The sequence below is a fragment of the Thunnus maccoyii genome, chromosome 24 (genome assembly GCF_910596095.1).
Source record: "Thunnus maccoyii chromosome 24, fThuMac1.1, whole genome shotgun sequence".
Taxonomy (NCBI): domain Eukaryota; kingdom Metazoa; phylum Chordata; class Actinopteri; order Scombriformes; family Scombridae; genus Thunnus; species Thunnus maccoyii.
In genome coordinates this window covers 11075311-11089693 of record NC_056556.1, presented here as the reverse complement: position 1 = coordinate 11089693, position 14383 = coordinate 11075311, and the positions used below count along the sequence as shown (strand labels likewise).

The window sequence follows — 14383 nt, the reverse complement described above, 5'->3', positions numbered from 1 at the left end:
TATTAATTCATAAAGTGGTTCAGATAATCTTCATAAACTGTTGTGTTTAAAACCTGTGTGATCATCTGACCACTCCTGTTTCTCGACTCTTTAGACCTAGTTGGAGCAATGTTGTCATATTCCTCAACAGTCTTTATTTGCTATCTTAAAGACAAGTTCACAATTTTTCAAGTCTGTCTTAAAACAACAGTCAAACAGGTTTTACGTCCTCTAATCATTCCTCCAGTTCATACTGGACATTAAAAGATCCCTCCTAAAGCAATTTCAATGTAATGATGATGGGGGCCAAAATCTACAATCCTCATTATGTGCAAAAATCAGTGTGCAAAGTTTATGTGAAGCTGATATGAGGCTTCTGCTGTCTGTGTTAACCAAACCAAGTGGTTATCTCCCAACAGTTCAAATCCTCCTCTTTGTATCATTAAAGCCCCCCATCACAGCTCAGCATGGAAACACTGTTTGTGGAAAGACAAAGAGGACATTTTTTACTAAAATGACTATAGCTTTGGAAGACAAACATAATTTCACTAACATAGACAGCTGAAGTCTCATAGTAGCTTCAGATAAACTTTTAAATAAGTTTTACACAGAATAAAGACAGTTGAGTTTGTCCCCCACTCTCACATATTGAAAGTACATTAGGAAAGGATCTTTTAATGTCCAGTATGAACAGGAGGAATGATTACAGCAAGCAAAACCTGTTTCAATCTTCACCTGACTATTCATTTAAGACACTGTTGAAAAAGTGTGAACCTGAACCTTGCTGGTTAGTTAAAAAATTCCATGGGTATCCATAGGGTAAACTGTAGTGTAGAGCTGCAACAATTAGTCAAATAATCAATTAGCTGCCAACTATTTTGATAATCGATTTACTGGTTTCAGTCATTTTGTAACAAAAAAAAGTAAAAATTCTTCAATTCTCTGATTCTCAAATGTTAATATTTTCTGGTTTCTTTAGTCCTCCATGAAAGTAAACTGAATATCTTTGGGTTGTGGACTGTTGGTCGGGGAAAAACAAGACATTTGAGGACGTCATCTTGGGTTTTGAGAAAGAGTGATAGACATTTTTCACCATTTTCTGACATTTTATGGACCAAACAACGAATTAATCGAGAAAATAATTGATAGATTAATCGAAAATAATCATCAGTTGCAGCCCTACTGTAGCGTTGTTGAGCTTAAAACTGCAATATGGCTCGAAGGACAGAAAAAACATTTCAGTGCAAACAATGCATCACATCTTTAGTGCATCACTTGAGAGCCCAACATACTGGTGTTAAAAAGACTTCAGTTGTTTGACAATAATCCTGATCCTTTTTCTAGTTTTAGCACACTGGACAAAAAATGTAAATAAACACTTGAAAAGACTGAAAAACTACTTGTCAGAGGTAATGTCTGAAAGAACATGACATCTAAATTTGGTAACATTTTCATTTGTGTTAACCCTCTACAGTAAGTGTTTTAAGTTCAACTTATTATTTACTCACATTTAAAACAACCTTTGTGCAGCACAGTTTTTTTTAATTACAATGTTGATTTAACTTGGCTTTTGGGGAAATATAATTTCCCCTTGTGATTCATTAAGTGATTAATAGAGTAAAGCAAGTTACAGTTGTGGGATAATTATAAATGTTCAAACATAGTGTAAAAGTTGCACAGCTAGAGAAGAGTCAGTCAGTAACGTGTCAGTAATGTCAGTTTTACAGTAATATCCAAAGCTGCTGGTCACACCAGACCGAGTAAGGCTGCACAATAAGCACGTGGTTCTCTGGTCTTTTGCCCAAAATGACTACAGTGTATTACACATATTTGGAAGCTGCAAAGATTTCTTATCAATAAGACTGAATCAACAACTGCAATTTCTGTATCAGAAACCCACTTTCTGATAAACTTTGAAACATTCATTCATCACCTCTAGGAATTTAATGACACACCTAAAATGTCAGTAATTGGCAGGTTCAGTCCAGAAAAATATCAGTAATGGTCTTAATAATGCATCTGTTATTTGTTTGACTGACAACTGTTGCTGGTGAAATAAAGAGCAGAAATGTGTACAAGCTAAACTGTGTGTGTCTATTCAGATCCCTCCCTTCTCTCTTTAAGACCAACACACACACACACACACACACACATCCACATTAGCAGTGGCTCAGCTTGTCAATATCACTATCGGCCCATTCATTCATCCAACTCCACCTGGGAAAGAGATGGACACGCGTGTTTACTCTAGATTCTATTCCCCCAGGCAAACACACACACACACACACACACACAAACACACACACACCACTATTATACTTGTCTCCTGGCTGCAATGAGGCAACCTTGAGAAAGCAGGCGAAGCTGAACAAATAGTGGCATCCACACACACATGCGCGCACACATACACATGTATGTAAATACACACACGCGCAGAACACCAGCACCTAAACAAACAGGCGCAGCGATGGTAGCAGCACAAGCCAAGCAGCTCTCATTACCAGCCAGCACAATAAGCTGATGTCCAGACACACACACACACACACACACACACACACACAGAAAAGCTACACGGTCAATACCCAGCGAGAGTTTCATTCCACAATGAACTGGAGGGACAGGCGAGCAAGCTATTCAGCGCGGTGTCTGGAAATACACACTAACACACACACACATCCAGAGTCTAAAAACATCATGTACTTTAACCTTAGTTTAATTCCCTTTTTCTAAGCTAAAATTCATACAAGTTTTTAATATTTTTAAACATCGTACAGGCTCACTGAAGATAGAAATGTCCATATTTAACCAGGCAAGACGAGACATTAGGAGAGGAGGGCGGTAAGTGATAAAATGGGAGGCTGGTGGACAGCTCTGGATGCCGTTTGTTTACTACAACCAGAGCAGCATCAGCAGTTTCCTATTGGTGCCTATTGTTGGGCTGACAGATAAAGCACGAGAGAGAGAGAGAGAGACAGAGCAACTAGTCAGCATAGAAAGCAACAGAAAGAAGGAAAAGCCTGGCAGTGTAACTCCATGTGTCAGGAAAAAAAAACCCCAAACTATAAATATCTCCATTTATATGGCATTTTAAATCTATGCAAAGTTATTTTTTATGATTTCCTTCCACTTTTAGAGCTCAATGCATATTCCTGTGCTGCTCTTCCCAGAGGTCATCTGTCAATCAAATAACTTTAGTTTTAATATGATGTCTCCTGCACTGATTATCTGTAAGTGGCGCTCTGTTTAGTCTATGCTGGACAAAATAGTAGAAACACCTCTCAGTATGCGCCAATACAGTTCAACAGCACCACAAAATGACCATAAAATACACCAAAACCTCTCTAAAACAGATTAAATTAAACTGAAACACTGTTGTTTTATACTGCATTAGTTTTATCAAAGTGTACCTAATAAACTGGCAAGTGAGTGTACTCACCATATTCTCATAATAGTAAATACTTTCAGTTATTTTGCACATTATTTAATTTATATGTTTTACTTTTCCTTCTATTGTATCTTCTTAATTTGAATGATTTGTTCTCTTCCCCCTCTCTGCTACAATTTCCTCACAGTGATCATTAAAGGGCCTTGTTATCTTGTGTACACATGTACACACTTCACACGTGTGCACACATACGCGCACACTCCCAGCTAATGACAAGCCCTCCAGCTGACCCGCTGACCCTCATCAGAGCGACAAAGAGACAGATAGTACCGGCAGGACAATAAGATGGAGAGGTTGCTCAGGGTGACGAGATAAAAGCAGTGACACGGCAGCGATGGAGGGATCAAGAGCATGACAGGAGGACAACGGGAGGAGTGAAGGGGTGGGAGGGAGTGATGGCACTGAACTCAGTCTGGTGTGACTCTATCCAGGTTGAAAGTGAAACGCTAAGGAGACGTTTGTTTCCTTTTTGGACCAACCACAAATAACAAAACTTTAACAAGGACGTGAGGTCAGTGCTTGAGGTACTACCCAAACAACCCGCTGTCAGCCAGCCTTCAACTTCTTCCATTTAGTCATTTTCTTCCACACACACACTTCATGTTAGAGAGTAATCAGAACCTACAGTAGACACTAATAAAGAGCTGACAGTCTTTCCTGTAACACCAGCCATTCACTAGGTGAGAAAGTAGATGCTAAATTATGAATTATTGGTTCCAGTGGGTCATGTCCATTAAGATGCAGATTCTGTCATTTCAACAAAATGCTTTTGGCTCCATAAAAACACAATATATTGAATTTAAACAATTACAATTATCCCATTAAGTCCTTAAAGATTTAAAAACTCTCAACTTGTAACCCAAGGTCTACTAGCAAAGGTAGAGAAGTGGTCAATCATCTCAGCACAGACAGGCTGTAAATAAGTTTGGCTAACTTGAGGGTTTGTTTACAACCTGTTTTATTGTCTCACTGCTCGTGTTTGCTGCCCTTTCTTACTTTTTTTTTTAGCGATGTCACTGCTTTCCCAGATCTCTGCAATTACACCTTGGTGAGTACATTACATTTCCACTGATAGAAATGATGGCCAAAACTATGAAAATAATCATATCTGTCTTTTTCGAACAACACTACTGCACCTGAGAAGAAACTGCGTACGTATTTTTAACCTCACTCTCCAGCTGTCTTTCATCCACAAGCAAACATCTGGCCTGATGCTACTGAACCATCAAACAAAGGTGTGACAATGTGCCCTGATGTTCATTAGCCTCGAAATGTCTAATTCTGCTCTTCAAGCATGTTTTTAGCAAGTACCTTTTCTCCGAAGACCACCATTTTGAGTTACTCTAACACATAATCTCTTCCTCTCCATCCCTTCCTACTGAGGTTGACTGTGGTGCATGCAGGGTGAAGACTGCAGAGCGTCAGCGCTCAGTCAGTCTAACTGGACAGATGATCAGGATAAGAGCAAGAAACATCATTCTGTCTGTCTTCAGCATGAAGAACATACATTATCATCTCATCATTGTGCTGTCAGCAGTCTATTCCATCTGGGCCTCTCACACACACACACACACACACACACCGTTCTATGTAGTTGCTCATACTGTCACTCTGCACTGATAAAATGTCCATTACGCTTCTTTCAGTGTGACAGACAACATAAAGGTATTTTTAGGAGTCCTAGCACCGCTTTAGCATCCCTGCGTCGGCAGACAGATTACATATCTGAGCTGATCATTCATATTCTGATTAAACATGGACCCACTAAATGCTATTTCTGATCAAGTAGATGCACCACAGCAAAAAAATCTTCCCTTCCATCAAAATAACATGTTGAATATTTTGTTATGTTTAAATTTGCTACTATTTCACGTTCAGTGAAGTTGGTATTTAGGAGCCACAATCACACATCTCAACTCAACTGAATATCAAGAACACGTCTTTAGTAAGCAGCATTTTCCTCTTTCATTCTTGTGAATAACTAAAGAGTACGTTTTTTGATGATTCATTTATTTATATTATTAATTTATTTAGCTAAAATTTACTGTAAAATACCTGATAAAGACAAGATTACCACAAATGTTTGAAAACATTAAAAGCAACTGCAACAAATGTAACTGTCTGTCACATACTGTGTAGAGTTTACGATGGAAAAGAGGTCTTAACATGTTGTTGTTACAGCTGAAGTTGTCAATTAATTGATTAATTGATAAAAAGACAGAGATAGACATTAATCTGGAAGTATTTTGATAATCAGTTAATCTATTTAAAAATATTTGCTTGTTACAGCTTTTCAAAAGTCAGGATTATATACTTTACTTTACTTTATACAGTATGATTATAAATTGAATATCTTGATCAGATACAACAAGCAGTCTGAATATGTCACCTTGGGGTTTTTCTGTTTTCTGACTTTTATAGACAAAACAAGTAATCTATTAATGGAGAAAATAATCAGCAAATTCATTTTTTTGAAGATAATTGTTGATTGCAGCCCTAATTGTCTTCTATTTCAATTGATAAAATAAAAGTTTGATGTTTTATATTAAAGTTTATCATGTCTTTATGGGATTTATTGAGAAATATAGTAAGAAAAATAGAGAATATAACTAAAGCTTACGTGTTTGCGGGTGTCTAAAGTCCTCAGACAAACAAAACATGCAGAAATTTCAGCCTCAACCAAACACGACTTTCTCATTCAAAGGATCTCGAGTTATTAGCTGCTGATTTAAGGTGCAGATGGAGGTATTGACACTTCACCTCATCCATGCTGCGTGCACACATTCAGCTGCAGGGTTTGATTGGAAACTTTCCTCACTGAGGGGGAACAGAATACTCCTATTGTGGCAGAGCGTACAGAAAGAGCGAGAGAAACAATAACTCTGACCTTGGTATTAACCATTATAGATTTGCTTTAGTACAGAATCTGTAGCTCAAGTGTTTATCTCATTGAAAGCTCAAAAGACACACACATGTACACACACACACACACACATACATACTGGGGATCAGCCTTGGGAAGGTTGAAGGAGATGGAAAAAACTTTTGGTAAAGGGAGGAATCAAAGCAAAGAATGACCACAGATTCATATGAATGCTTTTATATTAATGAGTTTCAGATGGTTATGATTTAGTTTCTTCAGCCAAAACTAGACCATTTTAATGTTAAAGTGAAGTTACTACTAGAACTTTTATAATACCGAAGTCCACAATTTATGCAAGGCTAATATTTATCTTTAATGGCCTTGGGGCCTGGTTATGCCAGAAAATAACTAGTTCTTTCTAAAGCAGAGTGAAAAGCCAGTCGTCACATAAAGAAAGACGCTATAATCATTTAAATATGGAGATAACGGCGCATATTTTCAGACACTCATTGTCTTACGCTCGGATTTACACACAAAAATGCCAGAAATAGCTGCGTAAAAAATTAAAACAGAGAGCTAGAGAGTTCAAATCCCTGCGCAAAGTGGGTGTGAATGTCGGATCGTCGGTTTAGAAAAGTTTAGAAATTGTCTGAGAAATGTGTCAAAATTCGGACAAATCCTACACAGCAGCGTTGAAATCTACGCATAGATCACACAACAGTGTCGTGGATTTCTGACCTTTAGGATGCAGCAGATGTCGGAAGGTCAGCGTCAGGTCTTCTGTGCGTTCGTTGTCGTCTGCAGTGTAAGCTGTCATTTCATGTTTGTTCTGGAAAACAGGAATAGAAGCAAAAAAGATGGTTACTCACTCAGTGGTTTCTACAGCTGACCTCAGCATAAACAACAGCAAACCAGAGAAGTGGAACATATGAACTTTTTTGGGTCTAAATACAGCTTCTGAGCAGCAAAAAGACAATAAAAGAAAGAGGAAAATGATAGAGAGGAGGAAGATAAACAAGCATGGGATCATCTATGTAAATGAATCATTGACCATCTATTCTGAAGAACAAGTATAGTTGTTTCATGGAGCTTATAAACCAGCGAGGGATCAGATCACTCTGACCGGCACTGACTTCATGTTTAGTTTGATCAGCTATAGCAACTCCTTTCATCAACAAGGTAAAATGTTTAAAAATACCAGAGATGTTATGGTCTGCTTTTCACCTGCCATCATCTCTCAGCCTTCAACAGACAAAGAATTATTTGCTTAGATCCATGATTGCGGAAAAAAAAAAGGGAAAAGGTTTTAACTCTATCTCTTCTGTCTTTCCTACACAAAACTTTAGTAAAAGGTCAGACTCTTAAGGTCAGATTGTGTGTCAGTATGAGTTTTTCTGTGCGTCCATGTGAAACAAACACTCGCCACCTTTAATTTAGACCTGAGTATCTTGTAGGGCAGACACTAACGATTATTCTCATTATCGATTTATCGTTTTGTCTACAAAATATCTAAAAATAGTGAAAATGCACGTTATAACTTCCAAGGTTATGATGTTAAATGTCTTATTTTGTCCGCCAACAGTCTTAAACCCAAAGATATTCAGTTTACTATCATGTATGACAAAGAAGTGTTAAATTATCACATTTGAAAAGCAAGACATTTCTTCTCTGACCTCCAGACCTCTCAAGCTGCTGCCTGAACAGGGTAAAATATCTTTTTTAAACTGTATTTGCTGAATTGATCACATTCAATCAAAAACATACAGTAAGTGAGAGTGAAAATGTCACTGCTGAATGAGATGTACTATTTCTCTAGTGCAGTAAAGGTCCAAAATGATGGATCTGACCTGAAACAAACCTGAACAAAATCTGCACCAACGCACATCTGCCAGGTTTTCCATTAGGAGGCATAAGGACATCTTTTGTAACATTGTGTAAAGCTGCATAGTGGACATGAATTGTCCAAAATTCCTTTAGATTCTGACATAATGGGGCCACAAAAAACATCATCCAAGCTCTGGGAGTCACATTAGAAATATCATGGAAACCCAACTTTTAAACTTTTTCAAAATACCTATAATAGAGTTGGTCAAGTTGGAACTTTGACCTAACATTGGTGCTAGAAGAAAGGTCGAGTGGTCAAGGCTGTTGTTTGGTCTCTAAAATGTCAGAAAATGGTGAAAAATATCGATCACAGTTTCACAAACCCCAAGATCAACAGTCCACAACCCAAAGATATTCAGTTTACTGTCATAGAAGACCAGAAACCAGAAAATATTCACATTAGAGAACCAGAGAAGTTGGACATTTTCTTTAAAAATGACTCAAAATGATGATTAATATGACATTAAGAATGAATCAATACGCTGATCCTACTGAGGCATCTTGAGCAAGTACAGCTGTTATCACTCTGTGTCTCAGTGGAGAGTTTCAGTGCCATGAGAAGAGGCTTTTCCACCATGACAGGAATAAACTGATTCACTTTTAAACCTGTTTTGTCACTGAACACCTCCCACAACATGTCTGACCTCCTGCCTCCTCCTCACCTCCTCTCTATCATTCATTCTAATATCTCACAGATGATTTCACTCATTAAACAGAAAAGTAAATCAATAGGATGTCGATGCCTGTCTGACAGTCCTCTTGTGGTGTGAGTTGGGCAGCAGGAAAAAAACTGATGGTATTAGTCAGCCAACAATCTCCTCTCTCACTCTCTCTCTGTCTCTCTCTCTCACACACACACACATAAAATCTCACAAGCGCTGTGTGGGAGCGACAAAGAGGCCGAGAGGAGTCGATGGTTATCAGCCGCTGTAGGAAATTAAAGGGATGGTCCAGTACTAATATGCAGATTTGCAGATTGGCGATACAGGTCTCGCTCACTGTCTGTCAAACATATGCCCACACACACACACACACACACACACACCTAGAAGCAGGTACAAAGTGTGACTATAGTGTGTGTATCAGTGTGTAACAGCAGAGGGGATGAGCAGGTTGATTAATCTCTGTGACATGAATACCAAATCAGAGGCTAAAATATCTGTGTGTGTGTGTGTGTGTGTGTGTGTGTGTGTGTGTGAGAGAGACTGCAGATAGCGATGATTGAGGTTGTGATGATGATGATGGAAGGTGCATGTGAATGTATGTATAATACAAACATCACTTTGTCAGCAAAATATCAGATCAGGTTTCAGACTGAATACATCATCTGCTGTACGTTAAAAAAGCTCTAACTGCTCCTATTTTGTTTTCAGCATTAAAGTTTGGAGTGAGGAGGGTTTAGATTTCATGAGACAAACATGAGAGACCCTCTGAACATTATATGACCCTAAGAGATAAAAATGGTGAAGGAATTTGGTGAACGGTGAAGTTTTATTACTCAAAGTATATCGTAAAGTAGTAAAGTAAAACTGGTAATAATACCACTGCAGTTACACAAGGATGCTGGGCCCAGACTGTTATGTAGTGTGAAGGAACAATCAGTTGCCTGGTTACAACATTAGTATTAATTTAGAGTCGTGTTTCCAATATTCACTCTACTTTTAGCTCTGGTTTGGTCTCCACCAGCTCCTGAGAAAAACATCTGACTCTTTAGCTGCTAGATGCTCCACTAAATTTACCATCCAGTCACTGGGGGGATCTGCAAAGACCATGATAGTTATCTGTGGGTTTGACTACACCTTTCACATTACGGAGAGTCGTTTTTTAAGATTGTTAATATACAGAATTGTTGTTCTAACTCTTTAAGCTTTCAGTCCTGGTTGATTTGGGGACACCTGTGGTTACTGGTGGTAACAGCAAGTGCATTTTAAAAGGGGACATATACACATTTCCAGGTCTATATTTATATTCAGGGGCTCTACTGGAATATTTTTGCATGATTTACAGTTCAAAAAACAACTTATTTATCTTATACTGGCTCTTTATGTAGCCCCTCAGTTCAGCCTCTGTCTGAAACAGGCTGTTTTAACTCTTGTCTACTCTCTTCTGATTGGCCAGCTTCTGGAAACTGCCTCTCAACAGATTTCTGTCGGCTCAGGAGGCAACGTAAACAAACAGTAATAGTCGGATTTCACATCTTTTTCTTGTTCTTTACTCAAAATGTCAACTTCTCAAACACACTTTATACATATTCAAGCCAAAATCGGATCCAAAATATGTGAGAGGAAACATTTCAACATACATTTTGGAACTTTGAGCTTGTTTAACAGAGATATACGGCATTATAACAGCATATAAATCATCACAAAAAGCCTGTTATGTCCCATTTTATTAATACAAGCCCCAGAGTTTTGCTCCTTTTACAGCATGTTTAATTATTTAGCCCCAAAACTACCAAACTAGATGATGTGTAGCAACAAATCTAAATTATTTGGTCAGTGTGAAAAATTATTCAAATCTCTAAACGAACAAACTCCTGATAACACTGATCCTGAGTGTCTCTCTGTTGTTGGGAAACACACATTCTGGTGATTCTTTTCTTGATCTTTACTTTCATTTGTTTGTGTAGGCCAACACAAACAGAGAATACCGTGTGTGCCATCATGTGCACCACTTCTTCTAGCTAAGCCTCGCATTATACACACTCTGTGTGCAGCAAGAAAACACACTCCCACAGTGCAAGAGCTGACCAAATAAACTGAAAGAATCTCAGCTGTGAGGTTTAATGAATTTGTTGGCATTGTTAAAATGTTTGGCAATCACAGTCAAACATTTAAGTGGCATCCAGCCACCAACAACTGGAAACACTGAATCCAGGTAAACAGCTTTTAACACTTTAAAATGAAAGGTAGTAGAACTTGTTTATTTTTATTTATATAAAGTTGTCTTCTCATAATGAGGTTAATAAAGACTAAATTATTATTATTTTTGTCTTCCAAGGAATAATTTTGCAAGTTGAAAACAAATTTCATTTATTTCATTAGCTGCTAAGAGGCAAAGAGGCAGAAATAGCTTTAATACCGTGATTCTCAATCTCTGGGTCATGACTCCTCTAATTACCATGGGGCATAAAATACGAAATTATGTTAGTTTGTTGGACTCTTCTCTCATCTTTACTTTTTTCTGTGGAAATACTGTGTAGCTTTACCTCCTCAGGCTTCTACAAATGACACAAATCTATCTGATAAGAGAAAATCACTCAGAGACGTGAACTTTTTGACAAGGGGTCACAAGTAAATATTGTTTTTTTTATATTCAGGGGTCACAAGCTGAAAAACTCAACATCTCGACATTATTTACATGATCTTTGAACGCCGGTACAAAAACTTTACTGACAGGAGAGAGCGTAAAAATGACACACAGTATGCAAGCCGCACTTAACAAAGACGTTTCAAATGTCAAACATAAGGAACACGGGCACAAAAAGAAAATGAAACCCCTACTTGACACGGCTTATCTTTACCATGCGTGTCTCCATATGTTTCTTTAAAACAACTACTCCAAAAGCAGGGAGAGTAAAGTAACATGAGCGACACATTTAGACAGAGAGAGAGAGAGAGACAAAGAGCGAGTGAAAGTGATTCAGAGGAGCGGCGATAAGGAGAGTTGAAAAGAAAAAGCGAGTCCGGGCCACGATGTTGTTATTACAGATTGATATACTCTTCAGGTCCCTTTTATTCAAACAGCTCACCTCTCAAAATCAGATGCTCAGAGCTCTTTTGATGACTACTTTGAGCTGAATGCGTGTTATTGCAGGTATTACATGAAATTGCCCGTGTTAGGTGAAGGGGATTATGGTGCTTTTGGGTCAATACTTTCCTCTGAGCTGTTTGGCTGCCTGAGCTGAGGAGCGATTAGGCCTTTGTCTGTCAATCTGACTTCATAGAGGCAGTTATCACACACACACGAGTAGATACACATAACCACCACCTACTGTCACACACACACACTCACACTCGTGCAGAAAACTGCAGTGATTATGGCCTTAGGTGTATCAGGCCCATTCAGTGTGCTGTCAGAGCTGGTGGAGCTGCGGCCGTCCCACACACAGTCAATGGGGAGAATGTCTCGGTTTGTTGGCTGAAAGAAGGGCGACAGGTGAAAGAAGGAAAACGCAGAAGCTGAATCGAAATGATGACTGATCATATGTGCCTTTTTTTTTTTTCTCCCTCTTCATTTTATTTCATAGCCAAAATTTCAGCGTGAAAGGAACTAAAGGAAAAGAGAGCACATTTTCTACACAGACAGACAGAAAATTAATTAAGCAACCGTTTTGATAATTGTCTTTTTTTTTTTTTTTAAAGCAAAAATGCTAAAAATTTGCTGGTTGTAGCCTCTTGAATGTGAGGATTTGAAGCTTTTTCTGTGTCATAAATGATCATAAACTGAATATCTTTGGATTTGGGACTTAAATAAAACAAGATATTTATAAGATGTCACCAAATGATGAATTCTAAAAATGATGAGCATTTTTCATTATTTGACAACAAAAAATCTGACCTAGAATCTGTGAGATGCACCTTTTGATCTAATGGAGGTCAAAATTTAACTATTTTCTCACATTTTATAGACAAAATGATTCAAATGAATCATTGTAAATCATTGTAAAGCGCTATCTCACTCCTAATGAGCAGGTTGACACCTTGCACGGCAGCCTCTACCATCAGTGTATGAATGTGTGTGTGTGAATGGGTGAATGTCAGCATGTGTTGTAGAACGCTTTGAGTGGTCGGTAGACTAGAAAATCATGATATAAATGCAGTCCATAAATCGTGAGATTAATCAATACTAAAAACAATCGTTAGTTGTAGTCCTAGTTCTCACCAGCATGCTGGGCACCCGCTGCACCCTGATGGTAGACTCAGCCCTGGAAGCCATATTTATCCTCTTCAGAAAGGACATAAATAGACTAATTAGATAAATTAGATTATCTTTGCAGGAGGACGCAGGAGGGTTTATAGAAATAAATGATACCTGTATCTACCATGCTGTCTTTTATTTACAATCATTTTACACAATGTTATCAGAATTAATTACAAAATGAAATATTGCCCTTTTAAAATACATTTTATTAATGTACTTTTTGCAAGTCTCTCTTGTATTAATTACGCTCGAGCCAGAGCAGAGTGATGTTTCGGGGGCCTCGTCAGGCTCACAGTAGGGGCTGAGCTGACTGGGTATGGTGATTTCCACTTTACTTTTGTGTGGGTTAATGAAAAAAAAAAAAAAAACCCTGAAAAACCCCTGAGCCTAATGGGATTTGGTGATAAGAAATTACCAGCGCCGGGTCCTTCTCTTTTGTCTCTAGCTGGGAGTTCAATGGCTGAGCCAATAAGAGGGAGCTCAGGGCCTCGGTTACCGTAGAGACGGGAGAACACAGGCCACGGCGTCGCCATGGTAAACAGGGGAGCTGTTTGTCAAAGTTCTTTTGACACACACACACACACACACACTGTACGTACACAAATGTAGTATGCACATGCACATTTTTCTCAGAAAACAATTACAATTTATACTGAATAGTTTTATTTTAGGACCAACACAAGCACTGTAGATAAAGAAAAAAAAAAAAACTGTACGCTATAACAGCCAAGATTCCCACAATGCTCCAGGGCAACAGTGACGCAAATTATATGTTGTGTGTAGAGCTCACACAATTATTGATTCATTTAAAGAAATAGAGAAATTAGGTTGTACCAAACTGTTCCTTTTTTTTTTGGTAATTCTTAACATATGTAACATGTTCAACACAAAGGTCTCTCCTTTAGTAGAAATAACTATTTGAGCCTTTTTAAGACAAGTAATTACAGCAAAAGCAACTAGCTACGCTGATCACACTTAATATGATCCTTATTGGACTGATGTGTATCCATTATATATTATTACATATATATTTTAAACTAAAAACTAACCATGTTAATCTGTCCCAGGCAGGAGTTCCTCACAATGCTTCAGGCTATCAGAGAAGCAAATGATTTGATTCATTAGAAGAAAAAAGAGGCATGAGTTGGCATTTTTTGAGTATTTTTTCACATGTGAAATGTGTAGGTATTAACACATGTTCTTTCATTCGGGTGTTAAATGAGCATTTTTAAAAATAACACAGAAATGGCAGAAGAATTAAACTACATCAGCAGCTACACTGATGCTCT

The 14383-nt window shown here is 38.0% G+C and overlaps 1 protein-coding gene and 1 long non-coding RNA gene across 2 annotated transcripts in view; both read left to right on the top strand.

The window, feature by feature from the left end:
• The window catches only part of LOC121892084 (arachidonate 12-lipoxygenase, 12R-type-like), a 172093-nt gene that overhangs the window by 72747 nt on the left and 84963 nt on the right, over positions 1-14383 (top strand). The window lies entirely within an intron of this gene.
• Positions 3360-5912, top strand: LOC121892093. The gene is made up of 4 exons (XR_006094296.1): positions 3360-3935; positions 4433-4472; positions 4603-4659; positions 4808-5912. It is a non-coding gene; the product is annotated as an uncharacterized LOC121892093 (long non-coding RNA).